Genomic DNA, 22,566 nt, shown 5'->3' with positions numbered 1-22,566 from the left:
AATCAAAACTTGGCACCCAGGGGCCTCTAATTGTCCAATACTTCTGTTGATTTTTAGGTCATAAAACTGGCACCAGGAGCAACTGGACTGCTAAACTGGCGTAGTCACCAGCAGTTCAAGTTTCCCCAGGGTATCTTTCAACTACAATGAGGAGAGATCCTATAGTGAGCAGAGCCGGGGTCAGCCAGGCAGGCAGAATAGGAAACTCGCACCAATTGTGGAGTAGGAAAGTTTTCCTTCTGCTGCCCACCTGCATAAGATTCACCTTCAGGATGAGTAATCATTAGTACCAGTACTTCTTCCTCCATTTCTAAGTGGAAGGTATTCAATCTTGACTCTCACTTTGTTTTGAAAAAATTAATACCACTTTATAGGATCCTGAGGTTCAGATTCTGCATCTGATCAGTCAGAGATCCTGAATTTGGAATTGGAGAGACGAACTGGGTGTTATTAAATAATAACTAGTTGTTATTTGATATATTTGATGTTATCCTTTGGTGAAGGAAAAAATTCTACTTTCTTTTATACATTGTAGAGTTAGTTGAGTCATTTTTGAAGTATTATAGTATGACTATAAGGCTTAAAGATGAAATAGAAGAGAAAATTGAAAAGACACAATCTTAGAGAAATAATTCAACATTTTCAGAAACAAACAGGATGCACACACACACATACACAAATGAAGAACATAGAGTCAAAATTTAAAGTGTGTCATTTTTTTCCTACATCATAATTCAGTAGAATTCAAACTTAAATTCCAATAGGAATTAGAAGACTTGACCAGCGGTTTCTAAAATTTACAAGAAAATGGTAAAAGTGCAAGATTTACTAAAACAAATTTTTCTCCATTAAAAAAATTTAATAGCTTTATTGCAATAAAAATAGGCAAACAAAAAAACATAGAAATTTAGGTGCACATTTTGATAATTTTTAACATGTATATACTTCCGTAATTACCACAGTCAAGACAGTGAACATATTAATCATCAAATATCAAAAGTTTCCTTGTGTCCTTGGTAATCCCTCCCTCCTAACCCTCACTGCCCCTCACTAGGTGTATATTTTTAAGTTGACATCTTTCTTTCAGCACTTTAAAACATGTCATTCTGCTATGACTCGGTTTACATTGTTTCTGATAAGAAATCTTTTGTCATCCTTATCTTTATTCTTTTAGATGTAATGTGTCTTTCTTCTCTGGATATTATTAAGATCTTATCACTGGTTTTGAGCAGTTTGCTCATGGTATATTGGTGCAGTTTTTAAAATACACGTCTTTTGCCTTTTGGGTTTTTGAAACATCTTCACACTGTGCACTATGGCTTTTATTAAATTTGTAAGATTTTAGCCATTATTCGTCAAATGCTTTTTTCTATACCCTCTCTCTTCTCCTTCTGGAACTTTAATTTTACATATATGAGGTTGCTTGAAGTTGTCACATGGCTCACCAGCTCTCTATTATTTTTTCAGGCTTTTTGCTCTCTGTTCCATATTCTGCAATCTCAATCGCAATGTCTTCAAGATAATCAATTATTTCTGCTGCAGTATCTAATCAGCCCTCATTTCCATCCGGAGGGTTTTTCATTTCTGGCATATTAATTTGAAGCGTTGAAATTTTGATTTGGGTTTTCTGGCTCTTTTTAAAAAATATTTTCTGTTTCTACTCCACACGTTCAATCTTTCCTTATGTTTCAACCATGTGGCATCCAGTTATAATAACCAATTTAATATCATTGTCTGTTAATACTGATTTCTGTTATTTCTTGTGTGTTTCTGATTGTTAGGTTTTTCTCCTAATTTGAATTTGTATTTTCCTGAGTTTCCCATGCCTTTTTCCAAAATGCCAGACATTGTAAATATTACCTTCTTAGGTGTTGGGCATTTTTGCATTGACATCAGTATAATTGAATGTTATTTTGAGATGCAGTTAAGTTACTTGGGAACAGTTTCTACTTTTGAGATGTGTTAGGAAAATCACAGAGCAGTGTTTAGCCTGGGGCTAATTACAGCCACCTTGGATTCTCAGCTCCATCCTCTCAAGTCAGGAGTCTCCCTAGCTCTGCCAGGAGTTCCCCTCCCTGTGCCATAGCCTTGCACACACACAGCCATAAGCTGTGGCCATTGTAGGGCTAACTTTGGTTTCCTCTCTCTCAGTGATCAGTCCTCTTGCCTGACATTTCATGTCTTGAAGAAAACTGTTGTTTCACCGATTCTGACCAGTGTTTTAGTTGTTTTGCTGGGAGGGTAAATCCAGTCCCTTTTCCATCTTAGTTGAAAGTAGAAATCAACCAAGATATTTAGAGGAAAAATATGAATTTTCTTTATTAAAAATTAATTAAAACACTGGTTATTTGGTGCAGAATTTAAAAACTGATCAATTGGAAAGGAAATGACACACACACACACACACACACACACACTGAGTGTGTGTGTGTGTGTGTGTGTGTATAAAGAAAATGATTAGCCAATAATTATAACTATTTTTGAATTAGTAGAGAACCTATAGACTACTTAAGGATAGTATTGGAAACATTGACAAGGTTTTTGCAAAATTAGTTACATATCTTCTACAATTCAGTCACAAAAAAGTAAATTCTGGTTGGAAAGTTCTAAGTTTGAAAGTTTGAAGACACAATAACAAAGTTATGAAAGTATTAAAATAAATGAGAATTATTTTATGACCATGGATTATGAAAGCTCTCTGTAAACCAAAATTATAAACCATAAACCTAGATTGATAAATTTGGCTACATAAAAATTGTAGAGTCGCTTCCATGAAAAGCTCTACCATAAGCCATGTATGAGGTGACAGATGGGGAAGAGTGCACATATAGCAGACATTGACTAATATTAAAATGTAAAGGGATTACCCAATAGAGAAAATAACAGACTAATGGAAAACAGAGCAGAGAATATAAAAACTATTTACACAACAGGAAATGCATGTATTCAAAGGAAATAGGAAGCATGGATGTAGGTAAAATTGTAGTATTTCCAGAATATCTCGCCTGGCTTTAGTACATCTGCATATCAACAGGTGCTCAAGGGTGGAGAGAAGTATGGCTTTAGAGCATTTGCATCATTCCTCAGAGGTGGAGAGAAGTTCATCTCCATATCAATGGGTAATTACCTGGGCAACCGAGGGCGTGTCTGAACCTGAGAGGTTCAGGGGAGGGGCTGGCTTGCTTGGTGGCTTCTTCCAGAGCAGAGGAGAAAGACGGCCCTGGACTGCAGTTTGTAATCAATAAGCGAGTTTTAACTTTATTTCTCCCTTTGACTGATTTTGGTTTTTGGAGGTATTTTGCCCTGGGATTTCCATTCCCGACTTACAATGGCCAACCATTTTTATTTCAATATTACATTGGCAAAAATGTTTACAAACAAATGTGTTAGAGTTACAGGAAATGGTAGTCTCAAAAAAATTTTTAAATTGTGTGTCTATGACACACCTTTTCATTTCTTGTTATATTAGTTTTAATACGACACTTACGAGCAACAAAGAATTAACATTTTCATTTCAGTATTACTTATTATTGTAAAAAAACGGAAACAACATATATTTCCATTGCTGGGAAAATAACTAAACTCCAAGTCAATCATGGCATACTATATATCAGGTATGACAATGACATGAAAATCTCTGCAAAAGAATGATTGTGGGAGTCAGGAAAAGGGAAGGAAATAATTTTCATAATAATACATGTAGTATCACAGCTCGAAGGACTCAGCCTACTGTGCCTTTCTCCCGGCCAGCCCCACCTGGCTCGCAAACTGGCAAATCCTACCCTGGCATTAGGCCAGCCAGAGGGAAGACCTGTCCACAGCAACTACAAACGCAAAACATAGACGCTTATACCTGTGTGCTCGGCCCACTGGTTCAGGCAGTGGAGACAGGCATAGCAGCCGGGAAGCAGAAAACAGCTCTTTCCTCTCCCCAGGCACCAATACCGCTCTCCTGCGACCCCCAACATTGCTTCAGAGGCTGAGCAGCCCCAGAGAGTAGAGCTTCTGGGCACTAGAGGGAGCCATATACAAACATGAACCACAAAGGAACCTGGTCCAGAGTAAAATTAATATAGCCCCTGAGAAAGATGACATGGACCTTATGACTCTTCCTGAAAGGGAGTTCAAAATAAAAATCATTAACATGCTCATGGAGGTACAGAAAAATATTCAAAAACTCAGGAATGAATTCCATTCGCAGATCCAATAATTGAAGAGCACAGTGGAGGGTATTAAAAGCAGACTAGATATGGTAGAGGAGATGATAAATGAAATAGAAACTAGAGAGGAGGGATGCAAAGAAGTTGAGTCACAGAGAGAAAAAAGGATCTCTAAGAATGAAAGAATATTCAGAAAACTGTGTGACCAATCCAAATAAAACAATATTCGCATTATAGGGTTACCAGAAGAAGAAGAGAGATAAAAAGGGATAGAAAGTGTCTTTGAGGAGGTAATTGCTGAAAACTCCCCCAATCTGGGGAATGAGATAGTCTCTCAGGCCATGGAGGTGCACAGATCTCCCAACACAAGGAACCCAAGGAAGACAACACCAAGACATATAATAATTAAAATGGCAAAGATCAAGGATAAGGACAGACTATTAAAAGCAGCCATAGAGAGAAATTAGATCACATACAAAGGAAAGCCCATCAGGCTAACATCAGACTTCTCAGTAGAAACCTTACAGGCCAGAAGGGAGTGGCATGATGTATTTAAAGCAATGAAACAGAGGGCCTTGAAACAAGATTACTTTATCCAGTAAGATTATCATTTAAATTTGAAGGCGGGATTAAACAATTTCCAGATAAACAAAAGCTGAGAGAGAATTTACTCCCACAAACCATCTCTACAGTGTATTTTGGAAGGACTGCTATAGATGGAAGTGTTCCTAAGGTTTAATAGCTGTCACAAAACATAATAAAACTACAGTAAAGAAAGTAGAACAGCTAATTACTAAGCAAATGCAAAATTGAATTAACTATCCCCCAAATCAATCAAGGGATAGACAAAGATGACAGAATATGATGTCTAATATATAAAGAATGGAGGAAGAAAAAAAGGAGAAGAACAAAAAGAACCTTTCGATTGTGTTTGAAATAGCATATTAAGTGAGTTAAGTTAGACTCTTAGATAGTAAAGAAGTTAAGCTTGAACCTTTGGTTACCATGAATCTAAAGTCTGTAATGGCAAAAAGTACATACCTATCGATAATCACCCTAAATGTAAATGGACTGAATGCACCAATCAAAAGATATAGAGTTATAGAATGGATAAAAAAAACAAGACCCATCTATATGCTGCCTACAAGAGTCTCACTTTAAACCTAAAGACAAACACAGGCTACAAGTGAAGGGATGGAAAAAGATATTTCATGCAACTAACAGGGAGAAAAAAGCAGGAGTTGCACTACTTGTACCAGACAAAATGGACTTCAAAACAAAGAAAGTCACAAGAGACAAAGAAGGACATTACATAATGATAAAAAGGTCAATCCAACAAGAAGATATAACTGTTATAAATACCTATGTGCCCCACACAGGAGCACCTACCTATGTGAATCAAATACTAAAAGAATTAAAAGGGGAAATATAATGCAACACATTCATTCTAGAAGACTTCAGCACTCCACTCACTCTGAAGTACAGATCAACCAGACATAAAATAAGTGAGACAGAGGAACTGAACAACACATTAGAACAGATGGACCTAACAGACATCTACAGAACTCTACACCCAAAAGCAGCAGAATACACATTCTTCTCAAGTGCACATGGAACATTTTCAAGAATAGATCATATACTAGGCCACAAAAAGAGCCTCAATGAACTGAAAAAGATTGAAATTGTACCAACCAGTTTCTCAGTCCACAAAGGTATGAAACTAGAAATAAATACACAAAGAAAATGAAAAATCCCACAAACACATGGAGGCTTCACAACATGCTGCTAAATAACTAATGGGTCAATGTCCAAATAAAAACAGAGATCAAGCAATGTATGGAGACAAATGACAAAAATAATTCAACACTGTAAAATCTGTGGCATGCAGCGAAGGCTGTGCTAAGAGGAAAGTATATTGCAATACAGGCCTACCTCAGGAAAGAAGAACATCACATTCTGTGTTCATGGATAGAAAGTATTAATATTGTCAAAATGGCCATCTTGCCTAAAGCAATCTACAGATTCAATGCAACTCCTATCAAAATACCAACAGCATTCTTCAACAAACTAGAGAAAATTATTCTAAAATTCATATGGAACCAAAAAAGACCCCAAATAGCCAAAGCAATCCTGAGAAGGAAGGATAAAGCTGGGGGGAGTATGCTACCCAACTTCAAGCTCTACTACAAAGCCACGGTAATCAAGACAATTTGGTACTGGCACAAGAACAGACCCATAGACCAATGGAACAGACTAGAGAGCCCTGATATAAAACCAACCATATATGGTCAATTAATATATGATAAAGGAGCCATGGACATACAATGGGGAAAGGACAGTCTCTTCAACAGCTGGTGTTGGCAAAACTGGACAGCTACATGCAAGAGAATGAAACTGGATTACTGTTTAACCCAATACACAAAAGTAAACTCAAAATGGATCTAAGACCTGAACATAAGTCATGAAGCCATAAAACTCTTAGAAGACAACATAGGCAAAAATCTCCTGAATATAAGCATGAGCAACTTCTTCCTGAACACATCTCCTTGAGCAAGGGAAACAAAAGCAAAGATGAACACATGGAACTACATCAAACTAAAACGTTTCTGTATGGCTAAAGACACCATCAGCAGAACAAAAAGGCATCCTACAGTATGGAAGAATATATTAATAAATGACATATCCAACAAGGGGTTAACATCCAAAATATATAAAGTACTCACATGCCTCAACACGCAAAAAGCAAATAACCCGATTAAGAAATGGGCAGAGGATATGAAGAGACAGTTCTCCAAAGAAGAAATTCAGATGCCAACAGGCACATGAAAAGATGCTCCACATCACTAATCATCAGGGAAATGCAAATTAAAACCACAATGAGATATCACCTCACACCAGTAAGGATGGCCAACATCGAAAAGACTAAGAACAACAAATGCTGGCAAGGATGCGGAGAAAGGGGAGCCCTCCTACCCTGCCGGTGGGAATGTAAGTTAGTTCAACCATTGTGGAAAGCAATATGGAGGTTCCTCAAAAAACTAAAAATAGAAATACCGTTTGACCCAGGAATCCCACTCCTTGAAATTTACCCAAAGAATACAACTTCTCAGATTCAAAAAGACATATGCACCCCTATGTTTATCACAGCAGTATTTACAACATCCAAGATATGGAAGCAATCTAAGTGCCCATCAGTATATCAATGGATAAAGAAGCTGTGGTACATATACCCAATGGAATACTATTCAGCCATAAGAAAGAAACAAATCCTACCATTTGCAACAACATTGATGGAGTTGGAGGATATTATGCTCAGTGAAATAAGCCAGGCTGAGAAAGACAAGTACCAAATGATTTCCCTCATTTGTGGAGTATAACAATGAAGCAAAACTGAAGGAACAAAACAGCAGCAGACTCAGAGACTCCAAGAAGGGACTAGTGGTTATCAAAGGGCAGGGGTGTGGGAGGGTGGATCGGAAGAGAGGGAGAAGGGGATTGAGGGTTATTATGTTTAGTACACATGGTGTGGGGGATCATGGGGAAAACCGTGTAGCACAGAGAAGGTAAACTGTGAATCTGTTTCATCTTACTACACTGTTAGACAGTGACTGCACTGGGGTATGGGTGTGGACTTGATAATATGGGTAAATGTACTAACAACATTGTTTTTTCATGTGAAACCTTCGTAAGAGTGTATATCAATAATACCTGAATTTAAAAAAAACACATGGGGTATGACTTTCTTTCAGAAATACAAGCATGTGCTTGTGCTCATCACCATTATATTTCTCTAAATACTTGAAAGCGTGTGTATATGTGTATTTAAAGCATAAAACAGTCTGCAATTATTAATCGTATAATCTGGAAGAAAGACAGGAATTAACATGGCAGTCAAAGTGATTTTTACCTTAATCCATAACATTTCATTTTCTACGTTGAGAATGCATTCTACATTCCTTGTGTAATTGTGTAAATAAAACTGATCAAACACTAAAAGATGAATTGTGTCTATTTGGGAAGAAGTATATATATATGGGGCTTTGTGTGGCCCACAAGAAGGCCAAATTAGTGGGATGTCAAAGGTGCCTGCCATTTGTATGGCACACCATCCCTTCCTCCTTTCCCCATTAATAGAGCCAGTAAGTTCCTTTTTTTAATTTTGTTTGTTTGTTTTTTTGCTTTGCTTACATAGTTGAAATTAGGTTGGTATTACTTAAAACTGAGTAAGTCCTTCTTTTCTCACTAGAACATTTTCTGTTCTATTGTCCAGTATGTTTAACAAACAAAAACATTACATTACTGTATAACCTCCTGCTTCTCCTTCAGAAATGAGTCACTCGGCAAGCATGGAGCATGACTTTATTCCCATGGGATAGGAAGGGTAGACTGGAAAGGAATGAGGCTTGGAAATCTGCTTTGAGAAATGTCTACATGGTTAAACGAACGAGGTTTTCATTTCTGTATCCTCTTGGTGAGGCTACAGATCTGAACCATGTGGTGTTGAAATGATAGACTGTTAAGAGGTGAGAAATACAGTATTAAATAAAGTGTGTAAGATTCTAATAGGGATTTTGATAATGGTTTAATGTCTCCTATTTCCCTTCTATCAACCACCAAGCCACCAAAGGCCAGTGCTGGGGATCAGAGACCTAGGGTCTCCATTGAGGAGACCCCCCTTAGGAGCCCTTAACAAAGGGCTCAGCTCTCCTACATGCTGCTATAGATTGCAGGAGTGTCTGATATCCTCCTACCATGGCCTAACTAAGTTGCCACATAAAATTAATCATCATGCTTAGTGTTACGTTTTTCAGTATTTAAAAATTGATCTATGATACACTTCTATCACTGTTTTTTTTTGAAAGAAGGATAATATATGTATGTACATCATAGAAACTTCTGTATATTGATCATGAAAAATGACAATAGCAGAATAAATACTTTTGGTATACATTTTCAATTTTAGCCTTTCTTAGCAATATCTCAACTATCTGTTCACTGTTCTTCTGAAGAAAATTACATTTGGTATGGACTTGACCTTTCTTTTTTCTAACAACATTTCCTCTAATCTTATTAAAGTTGCATTTTTTGGTTAATCCCTGATAAGCCCAGTGCAAATTCTACTAATTGGAAAATTATTCTTTTTGCAATGAGATATATAAATATTTTAATAAAAGTATTGTTGTAAGTACAATCTTTTTGTTTGCACACAGGCTACCACTTTAGACAAATGTTTTTAGAGAACATTAAATGATATGCCACCATTTGTGCTTGTTTTTAATGTTTGTTAGATGTACATGCTGCAAGAATACAGGATTACTTGATTTTATTCCATTCTAGTGTAGAGTATAAATATATCCAGCAAAACGAGGAGCTCCCTTCTTTTCAAAAGTCAGAATATTCCAAAGTGAAATTACATTTCAAATTGAAGTTTTATAGACTATCTGAACTCACAGTGTTTAATTTGTTTGATTCTTGTATGGCATACATAAGGCAGAGTGAAAAAATCATGAATTGTACAGCTTGGTGAAACCGTTAAGTACTCAGTGCCAATGTAACTACCACCCAGATCAAAAAATGGATTATTGTCAGATTCCAAGAAATTCCTCTCAGTTTTCCACCCCATCAGTAACTATTAGGGGCCCATACTTGCTTTTCTTTCAGCTCAGAAATAAAATCTTTGCCCACTATCCATTTTATTAGGCAGTGCAATATTCAAGTAGTGCATTGTGTGTGTGTGTGTGAGATAGAGAACTTAATAAATTTAGTTCCTATTTGTAGACAAGACTTTCTATTGGTATGTAACACTTCTGTTGTGATTTAAAGATCATAAATGATGTGAACCCACTTGAAATGTTCATTTATAAGGATGGCCAGTGTAAGAACTGAATGCTAACATATGTCGAGACCCCTTACACAAAGCCCAGGAGGACCTGTTGGAAAACTGAGTGCCAGCTGTTCACAGGGTCATATAGTGAATTGGGTTCTTCAAGGTGAATGGCTATAGGATGGCACGTGCCTGGAAATTTCATAAAGGGAAGGTGCTGAGATGTGGGGAAATAAAAAAATCACACCTTTTTTCCATCTTGAATTTAGAATCATGGAAGAGGGACTGATAGAGATCAAATGTTGGCTTTAATATTGACATAAAACTAATGGGAGAATATGGCTTTAGTTTGCTTACCAAAGGACTTGCTAAAACTCACCCAAGGGAAATTTTGGGTCAGCTAAACAGATATACTGACCTAGGAGAACTGCCTTGAATGGACAGAAAATAGATGCTTAATAGATAAGCTTTGCAAATGAAAAACATGGATCAATGTCTGTCATATCCTTACTTATCAACAACAGATACCTAACTCCTACACAGAGTGGAATAAACAAAGGATGAGGAAAAAGGACAGGGTATTACAGGGCCATTGTCATTGTGCGTGGGAAAACGAAACCAGAGGAATGGAGGTTCCTCTCGAATATTACCTGTTAGTCATCACATATAGCCTCCTTACAAACTGAGTGTGTCTAAATGCTGCCTTGTGTTATGATTTTAACTTAATGGTAAATTATCAAGATGGTTTTAACTTAATGGTTAAAAGCCCTGAGGCAATCCCAGATGCCTATACAGAGGGTGACATCATCATCCTCAGAATATAAAAAATGAATTAATCAGCACTTTGGTGGTCCTATATGGCATTGAAGTGTTAATCATTCATGCCTTGCAAATAAATAGAATTGGGTTAATAATTTGACCCCAGAATTACAGGAATTATACATTTCTCCTATTGAGAATTCTAACTCTAAAGAACTAATGCAGAAACAACAAACACAGGAAAAAGTATTTATGGCATATGCACTACATAATCCAGAAGACATGGCCTTTATTTCAGGTTAAAACTTAAAATACATTGTTAAAAGTTTGATAAGTGAGCAACTGGGAAAGGAAGCAGTGATCATTAAGGCCAACATGACCTCATTAAAACAAGTTATGCCAGAATAACTACAATTTTCTTTCTGACAAGGTTACAAAATTGGTAGGTTATAGAAATGCTGAGAACAATAATAATAGAAACAATAATTGCAAGGACAGCAATTACAATCATATTCTTTTTCCTCCACTGAGCTCTTTTCTGTATGAGTTAATACGTCTAAAACTCTTTGGAACACCGCCTCACACACCTCAAAAATATATAAGCTCTTTTTATGGCTGTTATTGTTGCTGTCATATTTAAAGAAACTTTAGGTAGGTTAAGATATACTGAATGTGTGCCCCCCAAAGTCATATGCTGAACTCTTAATGCCTGATGTCGTAGTATTAGGGGGCGGGGCTCTGGGAGGTGATGAGTGCAGATGCCTCATGAGTGAGAGTCACGCACTTGTAAAAGGGGCCCGAGAGAACGGCTGCCTTGTCACTGTGAGCTCCTCCAGGGAGAACGTCCTCCACGCAGGGGCCGGCGCCACTGAGCACACGGGGGCACCCTGGCTTCAGAGGCTGTGCAGTACAGTAGAGAACATACTAGAAACCTGGGTTTTCACTCCAAATTTGTAATTAACTCACTCTGTGACCTTGAGAAAGTCACCTGCATTTCTAGATCTCAGTTTGCTCGTTCATGATGTGAGGATGTTGAGTGAGGTGATCCTGTCCAGCTTCAAAATTCTGTGACTGTATATGACATTAGCTGCTCTGATAGGACACAGGAAACTGGAACTAATGGTCCCTAGCCACAGAGTTTGAAAGACATAATATGATAATGAAAAGAATATTTAAACATACAAGTGAGTGTGGTAAATGTTAACTTAAGCATGATAAAAGATAATTCTCTCATGGCCAAGTAATTAAGTCTTGGATATACATGACCTATGAATTCCAGTTTTCTGTTCAGCTTTCATTACCCCCAAACAGCTAAACTGTGAGAGAGAAGTGAATTCCCTAGATGCCAACTGTGAGGTCTGAAGAAATCCCTAGGAAAGAGGGCAGATCCGTAACAAACCATTCGCATTTCAGAATACATGAGTATTTAGAAGCACAATTTTAATTCAAGACTCTGCTAAAATGCAGTGAAAAATCTAGCGGCCGTGTAATTCATTACTGACATCTTAGCCAATAACATGTTTAAAATGAAGCTGCAGAAAAATTGGTTTCTAGCTGCAACTACGGTGGGTTTCTGTTTTATTGGTTTACTGATGTAGGATCAACAGAATTGTACAAGTGATTGTTGGTGGCCTCTATCAGCCACTTCCTGTACCTTCAAGCTGTCAGAAGTGGAAATAGTTGCTCGTTTAGGGAATGAGATATATGGGACCATCTGCCTATTTTGAAAGCTTTCTGAATCATTTTCAAATGATTTCCCTTGATACATTATAATATCAACTATCAGAGCCCTCCTTTGTTTTTCCTTGTTAACTTCCACCTCTGTGCTCTGCGGTTGTACTCATTTTCGATACAACCAAGTGTTCCACATTAAGCCACTTTTCCTAATTAACTAGGTTAAGGGAATAGGTTTTATTATAGTGATTTTCTCTATAACTTATTGTTTGAATAATGAGAGAGAAAGACTTGAATGTGCTACAGAATTTTTAGGTGCTAACACTGTGTAGTTGACTCATGCAGTTAGAAGAATTTGGGGCCTGGATCTGATACAATTTTCTTATTGCCCTTATACTAGGATTTCCATAATGAAAATACTTCTGTTGAACTATAATCTGTATTAGAACATCCTGTGGGCTTAATACCAATTAAATGAGGGCTAAAAAAAAAAAAGAGTGAGGAACAATGAATAAAATCCATCTTTTAAAATAAAAACTGGCCAACATGTATATTTTATAAGTGTTCCCTATTTATCTTACGAGAAAAATACCCAACCCATTTGGAAGTGAAAAATTGAGTCAGATTAATTATTCACTCTATAGAAGACTTTTTTAATACTGTTGTTATAAGTCATTGGGTTGAATTTAATTAAAGTAGTGTGTTCTGCATATGAAAGCAAAGGTTTTGTGTCTGCAGGAATCCCAAGTATAATAGCATAGTTCTGATGGCCTGCAGGATCAAATGCCTAACAATGGAATTTTATGTATTTTATAATTAAGCCCGTCTTCCTTATTACAGGCAACCCATTATAGGTGTTTGCAAGAAATTCAGTCCAATTCAGGAATTTCTTGGCCAAATTTAAACTCTCTCAAGTTTTGCACTTCTTCAGTTAACTTTATTCTTAATGTTTTTATTCTTGCTGATGCTGTTGTAAATAGAATTGTTTTAGTTATTATTTTTATTATTCTTGGAGTCATTCTTGGAGGTCTAGCTTAGAGCCAGCTCCTTCAGGTCCCAGAATATTGTAATTCCTTATATTCAACCCCCTCCCGCTTAAATACCTTGAGTGGTATCTAGTCTCTGCAATGAACTCAAATGATAGAGAATGGTATTGTTGGGTTGTAATTCATGAGCGACATTAGATTAATATGTTGACCTTTAGGAATTTGTATTCTTTGTCACATATGACAGTGGGGAAATAATAATCCAATTTCATACATAAGGTGTAAGTACTGCCTGGGAGATGTGAAGTAAAGAAATTTGTTTCAAGATGCAGAAAATATCACACCATATCAAACCAGTGGTATAATTCATTGAAGTGTTCTAAAATGGACCTAAATTGGAAGAGTTTAATCATGTAGCATCTGTTCTTATATGTTCTATGAATACAAGGGATATTTATACTCTTTGGTGCTTAGGAAGAGACTGGTGCTGTAAATTGAAGGCACTTGATTTTATAAATAAGATTAGGAAAGCTGCACTTACTTGAAGATGGAGCAGCTGTTTGACTATATGGGGTGATTTGAAATCTTCCACTTTATGCTGCTCTGAAAAAGGGAGAAAGAATATAGGATTAAAGGTTAGAAAGCTCAAGATAAGTTATATAGTTAAATTTTTTTTCCAGACCAGAAAACTATAAGTTAATAAGTTGGGTCATATTATTCTCAGGAGTCACTATAAGAGATCTAATAGACATAATAATATATTCTCTCTAAATGGTATAAATAGCAGTTATTTTATCATTTATCTTCTGTTCTTATTCATTTAAAAAATGTTGACAAGACTGGTGAGGTTATTTGGGTTTCATACTACAGTTTCTATTGATATACCTTTTAAAGCAACAAATAAAATAACACTCAAATATTTTAGAATGTCAGGTGCTTGTCAAAGTGAAAGAATGTGAAACCTTCTAGCAAAAAATTTTAAAATACTAAAATGGTGTTCATATCAGCTTGACATTATACTATGTATAATTCATCAAAGATTTGATTAACTCGCCTATTTTAAATAAAGAACAGAAAGAGTTCGCTGTATTCATTATGTGTAAGAGATATATTGTCTTCTGGTTCACCCACAGTGCAAGTAGAGATTTAAGCTGGAGTTGTTTTCATTTTAGAACTCCCTTATTACAGTTTTTTTTGCCAGTTGTTATATAGAATATCTAGATTCTATATTCATATTTTTCTGTTTCATGTACATAATAAAACATTTTTTATTTGAAGAAAAACATGTTAGAGAAAGTGTTTGTTTATTAATTACTTGGCCACAAAACAGTAAGAGAATTTAATAAATTCAAATTGTTTACATGGAAGGAGCACAAAACTTTCTTAAATCAAGCTGTAAAAATTCTACTTAAGTTCTCTCTCATGTGCTGCTTGGCCCCACATCCATTATATGGGTAGAAAAGCAGGGGTTATTCCCAACCAGATTTTTCTTATTATGTCCCTTCTCCTTTACTAATAAAAGAGATGTCCAAGATATAGTCATGTTTAACTCTATTTTGCCTTTTCCTAAGTTTAAGTTATTCTTTGTTATTTTTTCATTTTTTGCCTTTGACGTTCATTGTAAATAATTTTCTCTCAAGATTTATGATTACCTCTTTCCTACTTTCTCCTATTTATTGAATCCAGAATATTTAATGGGTATCTATTATTTGTCATATACAGTCCAGGGTGCAGGGATGATATAATGGGAAAAGTTTACAAAAATGAATGTTTGTTTATAGATTTTAAAAGTGCATATACAATGCAAATAGGAATATAATATAATGATAAAACTTAGAGTACAAAATGGGTATTCTTTATCAAACTCCTCCAGTTCCATCCCAAGGACCCTGAACTGTTCTAAAGTTTAATGAGCACCCTTCAGACTTTTCTATGGATTTATACAAATATATAAATTATATACGGAGAAATCTAAACTTTTAGCTAAATAGAGTCATACAAGCCTCTTAAATATCCTTTTACTCCTAACAGTGTGAATTGGCAAATCTTTACGTTTTGGAGCATACAGATCTCATTTAATTACTGTATGAATTTCTATTGAGGTAACTTAATTCATGTAACCATTCCCATACAGGTTAACATTTAAGTTGTTAAGAATTTTTTACCAATATTAGCAGTGCTGTAATGAATATATTTATACATGTGTAGATATATTTAAAGATATTTTATATAGACACAGATATATGTGAATATTCTTGTGAAGTAGATTCCAAATTTGGACCTCTGTATACAAATAATATATCAAGCCCATGTTTGTTTCAAAACATAATCCCCAAAAAGATTGTACCACCATATACTGCTGTCAACAATTTTGTTAAATTCCTATGCCTAACTCTCACATACTGTCTCCACAGTAGTTATTTTAATTTTCATGAATCTGAGGGATAAAATATATTGTTTTAATATGTATTTCCTTGATTACTAGTGAGGTAGAGATTTTTTGTATGAATACAGGCTGCTTTTGCTTCTTTTGTGAACTGTTACTTTAGCTTTGGCCCATTTTTAATCCATTCATTTACCTTTTGCTTTCTGGAGTGTAGGTGCTGTTTACATATGATGAATATAAAACCTTTGTGCATTCTACATGGGGCATCTATTTAACATATAACTAATGTTCAAATTGTTTACATTTTTACTATATTAGTTCGCTAGGGCTGCTGAGTCTCAATTATACTTTGTAGCATATCAGTTACACGTCTTATTTTACCTTTTTTAGAGGTTGTCCTTGAATTATTACAACTATTCCAAGTCCACTTTTGAATAATACTGTAGCACTTGATGGGGCCTGTGAGTATCTTATATTAATAAAATAATCCTAATTCCTCCTTCCATCCTTGTATTATTGCTCTAATTCATTTCATTTCCATAAGCATCCATAAGAGTGCATACAAACACACGTGTACATAAGTGTGCATAGTGAAATATATTATTACTGTTATTATTATTTTTTAATTATCTGTTAGGTCAATTAAGATTAGGAAAAGTAAAAAAAAATTATTTTACCTTCACTTATTCATACTTTGATGATGTTCCTTTCTTTATGTAAATCTGAGTTTCTGACCTATATTATTTTCCTTCTCTCTGAAGAATTTCTTTTACTATTTCTTGGAAACAGGCAACCAGTTCCCTCAGTTTTTGTTTGTCTAAGGAAGTCTTTATTTCTCCTTCACTTTGAACGATTTCACAGGGTACAGAATTCTAGGTTGTTTGTTTCTTTCTCTCCATTCTCTTCTTGCTTGCATGTTTTCTGATATAATTCTTACTTTTGTTCCTCTATAAGTAAAGTGACTTCTTTCCTCTGGATTTTTTCCTTTTTCTTTGATTTTCTGTAGTTTGAAAATGATATGTGTAGGTATAATTGTTTGGGATCCTGCAGGGTATTCTCTAAGCTTCCTGGATGTGTGGTTTGGTGTCTGACATGAATTTGAGGAAATTCTCAGTCATTATTGTTTCCAATATTTTTTCGGTTCCTTTCTCTCTTTCTCCTCCTTCTCGTAATCCTGTTACACTGTGCACACCTTTTTGTAGTTGTCCCACACGCCTGGGATATTTTTCTTTTCATTCTTTATTCTCTTTGCCTGTCAGTTTTAGAGTTTTCTGTTGAGGTATCCTCAAACTCAGATTCTTTCCTCAGTCAGGCCTAGTCTCCTAATAAATCCATCAAAGGTGTTCTTCATTTCTGTGACAGTGTGTTTTTATGTCCAGCATCTCGTTTTGGATGTGCGGCTCTTGGGATTTGCATCTCTGCTTACATCACCCATCTGCTACTGCATGCTGTTTACTTTATCCACAAGAGTCCTGAGCATATTAGTCATAGTTGTTTCAAATTTCCAATCTGATAATTCCAACATCCCTGTCATGCCTGGTTTCCATAGCTTGTGCTATGTGTTTCTTGCTCCCTGGTTTGCCTTCTAGTTTTTTCTTGACTGCTGGACATGATGTGCTGTGTAAAAGAAATGCTGTAAATAGGCCTTTTGATAATGTGGTGTGAGGTATAGGGGGAGGGAAAATATCCTACAGTCCTGTGTTTAGGTTTTAGCCTTTTAGTGAACCTGTGCCTCTTGCTTTGGAATTTCACAAGTTTTTCTCAAGTTTTTTTTCTTCCCCCTTACGTGGGAGAAAATGATTATAGAGTGGGCTGGAGTTATTTCCCGTCTCTGAGGCCAGTTAGGCTCTGATAATATCCCTGCAGGTGAGGCTCTGGTTTACTCGTTTCTCCTGGGTAAGCTCTTATTAGGAGCTAGTGCTCTGGTGTTTACAAAAGGGTTCCTTTCCCCTCCCCCTGCAGAAGCATAAGGAGATTTTCCTCTGATGTTTTACTGTGGGAACCTGGTCAAGTTTCTGGAGGTGAAACTCATAAAAGCACCCCCCCCTCCCCCTGGAGTTTTTAATTTTCAGACTTGTCTATGTTGAGCCTCCAGGAACTCACCAAGTATATTGTTGGTTTTCCTATCAGAAACTAGTTTCTACAGGGGTTTCCGCTCTTACGTTCCTTTTCCAGTAAGTTGTCTCTGTGTTTGCCTGTTGATCTCTCTGGTTTCGACTTGTTGATTTTTTCAATTTGTTGAGCTTTTTACTTATTAGGATGGAGTAGCAACTTCAGCCTTCTTAGTTGCAAAACTAAAACCTATATTATATTTTAAATCCTTGGAGCCTACTGTAAAGGGTCAATTGATGGAGTGAGCTTGTGACAAGGTAGGTTTCTTAACCATGACCTAAGGTTACAGAATGATGAAAAGAGAAGGGAAGAAGTGGCAGACAGTTGTATCATGTAGGAACAGCCTTCACAGAAAAGAAGGGGTTGCTACTTTGTGAAGATGGCTGAAGAAGCTTGAAGTCTGGAGTTTCCTGAGTCATCCCGGTATGCCTACATGTCTCCATTTTAATTCCCAGGGTGCCAACTCTTTTCCAACCAGTGTTGTAATTGTTCCATAAGAGCCCAGATAATATTTGAAATAAAGGTGATATAACTTAGCAATTTACAAAATCAAATTATTATAGATTTTTTAGTTATTTCAGCACTGTGAAAGCAAGAGAGTAGAATGATTTTTAGTAAAACGGTAGAGAGTTCCTATTTTTTTAATCCATGATTTGAGCCAGTAATTTAGAGCATTGTAGTTTAGAAACATCAGTCAGTTTAATCTCCAGAATAGAAAGAGTCTTATATCCTTTATATTGTTCATAGGCAGTGATTACAAGGTCTCAGAAGCCTTGCCTTCAGTCAATACTTTATTCTAGGAAATTATACTTGATAAGTCAATTAACTATTTTATCTCTACCAGTATGGGTTGTCAGAATTGTGTGCCCAAACACCAGTGAGATTTTTACTGTCAAATAGCCGAGAGTTAATTTTCATTTCCTTCAAATTCTGCTTCCTTACACCACTGTTAGTACAATTACTAGATCAGTGAAGCTTCTTAATTTCAGATGGCACAATGTATTAAAGGTAGTTTCAACATAAAATAAATTCATTTGCAGACTCTTGTGTAGGGCCAGACAATCAAGTTTGGAGACAATATAAGGAACAGCACTGACAAATGACATCATGGAAGCCATCCAGTGACGCTCTACGCTCACATCCCGAAGCACAGTCGCCGGAGCACATCTGTGTATCCTGGGTGCTTTGATGTTTGATCTTCTGCCTCTTCTCTATCAGTTAATAAATCAGCCCAATACCCAGAGGGCAGGGGGAGACAGACTACTCCAGATTGGTACGTGGAAGTTTGAATAAGCAAGGGAACCTACAAACAAGGCCATGGGCGGCCACAGAGGCGTAGATCTCCACACCTGCCAGCCAAGTCTTAACTGTTTATAGAGAGACCTTAATTGGATTCTGTCACATGCCATCCAGATGGTCTTGATAACACCTTACTGTCTCAAGGCTGTGTCCTTGGAACACTTACCCCTGTGGGAACAGTGGGCAGAGTATACCTTGTAAGGCCAGGGGAGCAGGTGAGGAGCCTCTGAGGGACCAGGGGCAGCTCATGGGTCAATCAGCGGTCAAGTCCTCTCCAGTATCTCCTCTGGTGCTGTCTCACTGAATGCTAGACATCCTGCCAACCCCTTGTTCGAAGATGGGACTTGCTTCTTCACATTAGCTAGTTTTGAGTCAAGTTCTTACAATGGTGCATCTGGATCGCAGAGCCTATATTATTCCCATGACTGAAAAGGAGGCTGAAGAAGGGAGTTTGGGATTTTCTTTGGGGATACAGATTCTTTACAGGCTCTCGAACCTAGAAGCGTTATGCAAAGGTGCAAAACAATCAAAAAAGCATATTAAAGGCCCAGATCCTGTACATAACATTTTCTAACACAAAATTAATTGCTTAAAACTATATGTTTTGATCATGATTTCCTTGTACAGCTCCCCCAATTCTGCACCCCTGAAGTTTGTAGAGATCTCTTTTCTTGATGAAAAGAAGAGAATAAGAATTAATTTAATCCCTAAAATTATTCATCATCTTCACCATGTTATTTCTTGCACTAAGTCCACTTTCTTCTTAAGGATATTCTTCTTGAAATTTTAAGACTTCCCTCATCTATTTTTGAAGTGGTTACTTCTCAAGCCCACTGCCCAGCTGTCTTTCTTCAGGTTTCTGTGGTTTAGTTGCCCAATTTCTTTTTTTCTTTTTTCTTTCTTTTTTGGCTCTGTATTTAGCTGCCCTGTTTCTGTGATTCCATGTAGCTTCTTTCTTGCATGTTTTTATAGGGTGTGCTCTTAGTTAATTTGTGTAGAAAAAGTGCATGGGAGGAAAGCTTTTTGAGTTCTGCCATGCCAAAAAAAATGTTCATTTGTCTCTTTCACTTGACTAAAAGTTTGGCTCTGTAGAGAATTCTAGATTCAAAATTACTTGCCTTCAGAGCCGTGAAGACATTGGTCCGTTCTCTTCTAGCACTTAGTTGCTGTAGTTATATTGATTATGATAATCCTAATTTCTTTGTGGAAATTTATTTATGTAACTAATTAATAACAGTATTGGCTATCAAGCTACGATTTTAACTGCAGAAATAGCTATCTTATTGGCATGGGGAAAAGGCGTGAAGATAAATTTCAACTGTGTAAATCTTCTGTTAATAAATACATTGACTTCATAGAAGGTGAAGAGGATGAAACAAACAGGATGCATAAAAAAATGAAAACATGAGGATACTGTATACAGATTTCACACCATTTTTACCATCCACAGTCTCAGACTCTTCCCTTGTATTTCCCTTCTGGATTCAGCCAGCCCTTCTTCCAGTACAAAAATTCTGCTGTCAACAGAGTATATTTTCTATTCTTCAACTAGAGCCAGAGCTTGTTTAGGAATTCTGGGTTCAACCAGAAAAGCAGAACCAGTAAGATGTATTTTCTATACACATACAAACCCGTTTTGTTAGAGGTCATTGGCTCATACAACCACAAGGACTGGTTAAGCAGTTTTTCTTAAAGCTGTGTCTGTCTCCTCATTGAATCCTGGAGCTTGAAGTCCACAGTCAGGCAGTCGCGAGAATGTGTTGGAATCCCACGAGGATGAACTGAAACTCGTGTCCATTCTTGTTGCCTATGACCCTGGTGAAAAGGGTATCCTGCGGACGGCTTTCCTGCAGAGCTAAACTTCCCCCTGGCTGAGGACTCAGAAAAACTGAAGATGATTCCAGAGAAGGTACAGCAATTGCAGGGCCAAATGCTGCTTCGTGCCTCCGAGCCAATCAGCAACAACCTGGGTCAGGGACAGAACGGCTGCCTCCTCCTTCCCTGCTTCTTCCAAATCTCACAGGAATCTCCTGTGGCTCACCCTAATTAGAAACCTACACAAAAGGGAAATGCAGGTACTGGAGTTTTCAGCCGAGCCAAGTGACACATTACAAAGTGATCACAGTTTCCCCAAAACGAGAAATGATTTTACCCTGACATTTTAGCCACCACAACTAGAAAAAAAAATCTTCAGCAAATGGTCACCAGTATGATCTCTCCATGTGTCTAACAGAATGAGTTAAGTGACAAATGAACCTCAAGGTAACAGTGAGAGAATTCTTCTGTATGAATTTGTTTTTAATAGTGACTTTTAAAGTATTTGTCAGTAGAAATCCTTTTTTTTTTAATCCTAGTTTTCTATCAATAACTTTGGAATCACATATCTAGCAATGGTTCAAAATCACAAGCAAAACCTTGATGTTAGCATATACATAGCTTTTCTCCTTTTAATTTGCTGTGGTAGAAGAACTGTCTTTTGATGTGAGTGGCATCAGTAAAAGGGGCATCCCATTACTATTACATAATTTAAAATCACTTTAAATTATAATATTTTCAGTTAGATACCAGTCCTGCTTTCTCCTGCTCTAAGGGTATCATGAGCACGGAGACATTACAGAAGACATTAATAATCAAACTCACAGCTGGGTCTTGTCAACACCATCAAAGACTAATGAAAGTGAATTAAAGCCGAAAGCAATGGTTGGAACAGTTCTGGAATCCTTCTGCTACTGCTCACAGAGCCAAGGCCATCACATGGGGCTCCAAATGTATAATGCAGAATGGAAGGGAAATGAGGTTCAGCTGGTCTCCAGGAGACACAGGGGACCTGATGAAAGCATTGTAAACAAGCCGATGGACTCCATCTATCACAAATTGTAGGCCATCTTCTATTAAAACAAAGGACCTGGCAGAGGACTTGCCAAAATGCTGCTCTTCGGTAATGAGATGGAACTGGTAGTTGGTTCAGTTTACACACCAATTTGTCCAGAAGCTTTTTTTGAAAGGCAAAAATGTGTTTGAATGCTGATCACTGTAAATTTGAAAGGTGCCTAAATCTCTAGCCAGAGTGTATTGTGGAGAGATTAAAATGTTTTTAATATGGAAGAGGTTGAATTTATAGCATTAAATTTGGAAAGGTAAAATATAACCTCCTGTGGATAAGGCTGTTATTGAAATAGAGAGATCCTAGGTATCAAAATGACCATTTTCAGGCCTCATCTTACCTTGCACTATGGCACATGTGGTTATCAGGGCACAAAACACATAAACTTCTTTTCTTTCTTTTTCTTCTGAATTCTGAGAGTTGTTTCCTGTCCCCCCAAAAAAGGTTTTAGATACATTTAATTGCACAAAAATAACATTGCA

The sequence above is a fragment of the Manis javanica genome, chromosome 14 (assembly GCF_040802235.1).
Source record: "Manis javanica isolate MJ-LG chromosome 14, MJ_LKY, whole genome shotgun sequence".
Classification (NCBI taxonomy): Eukaryota; Metazoa; Chordata; class Mammalia; order Pholidota; family Manidae; genus Manis; species Manis javanica.
This window is presented reverse-complemented; position numbering follows the sequence as displayed.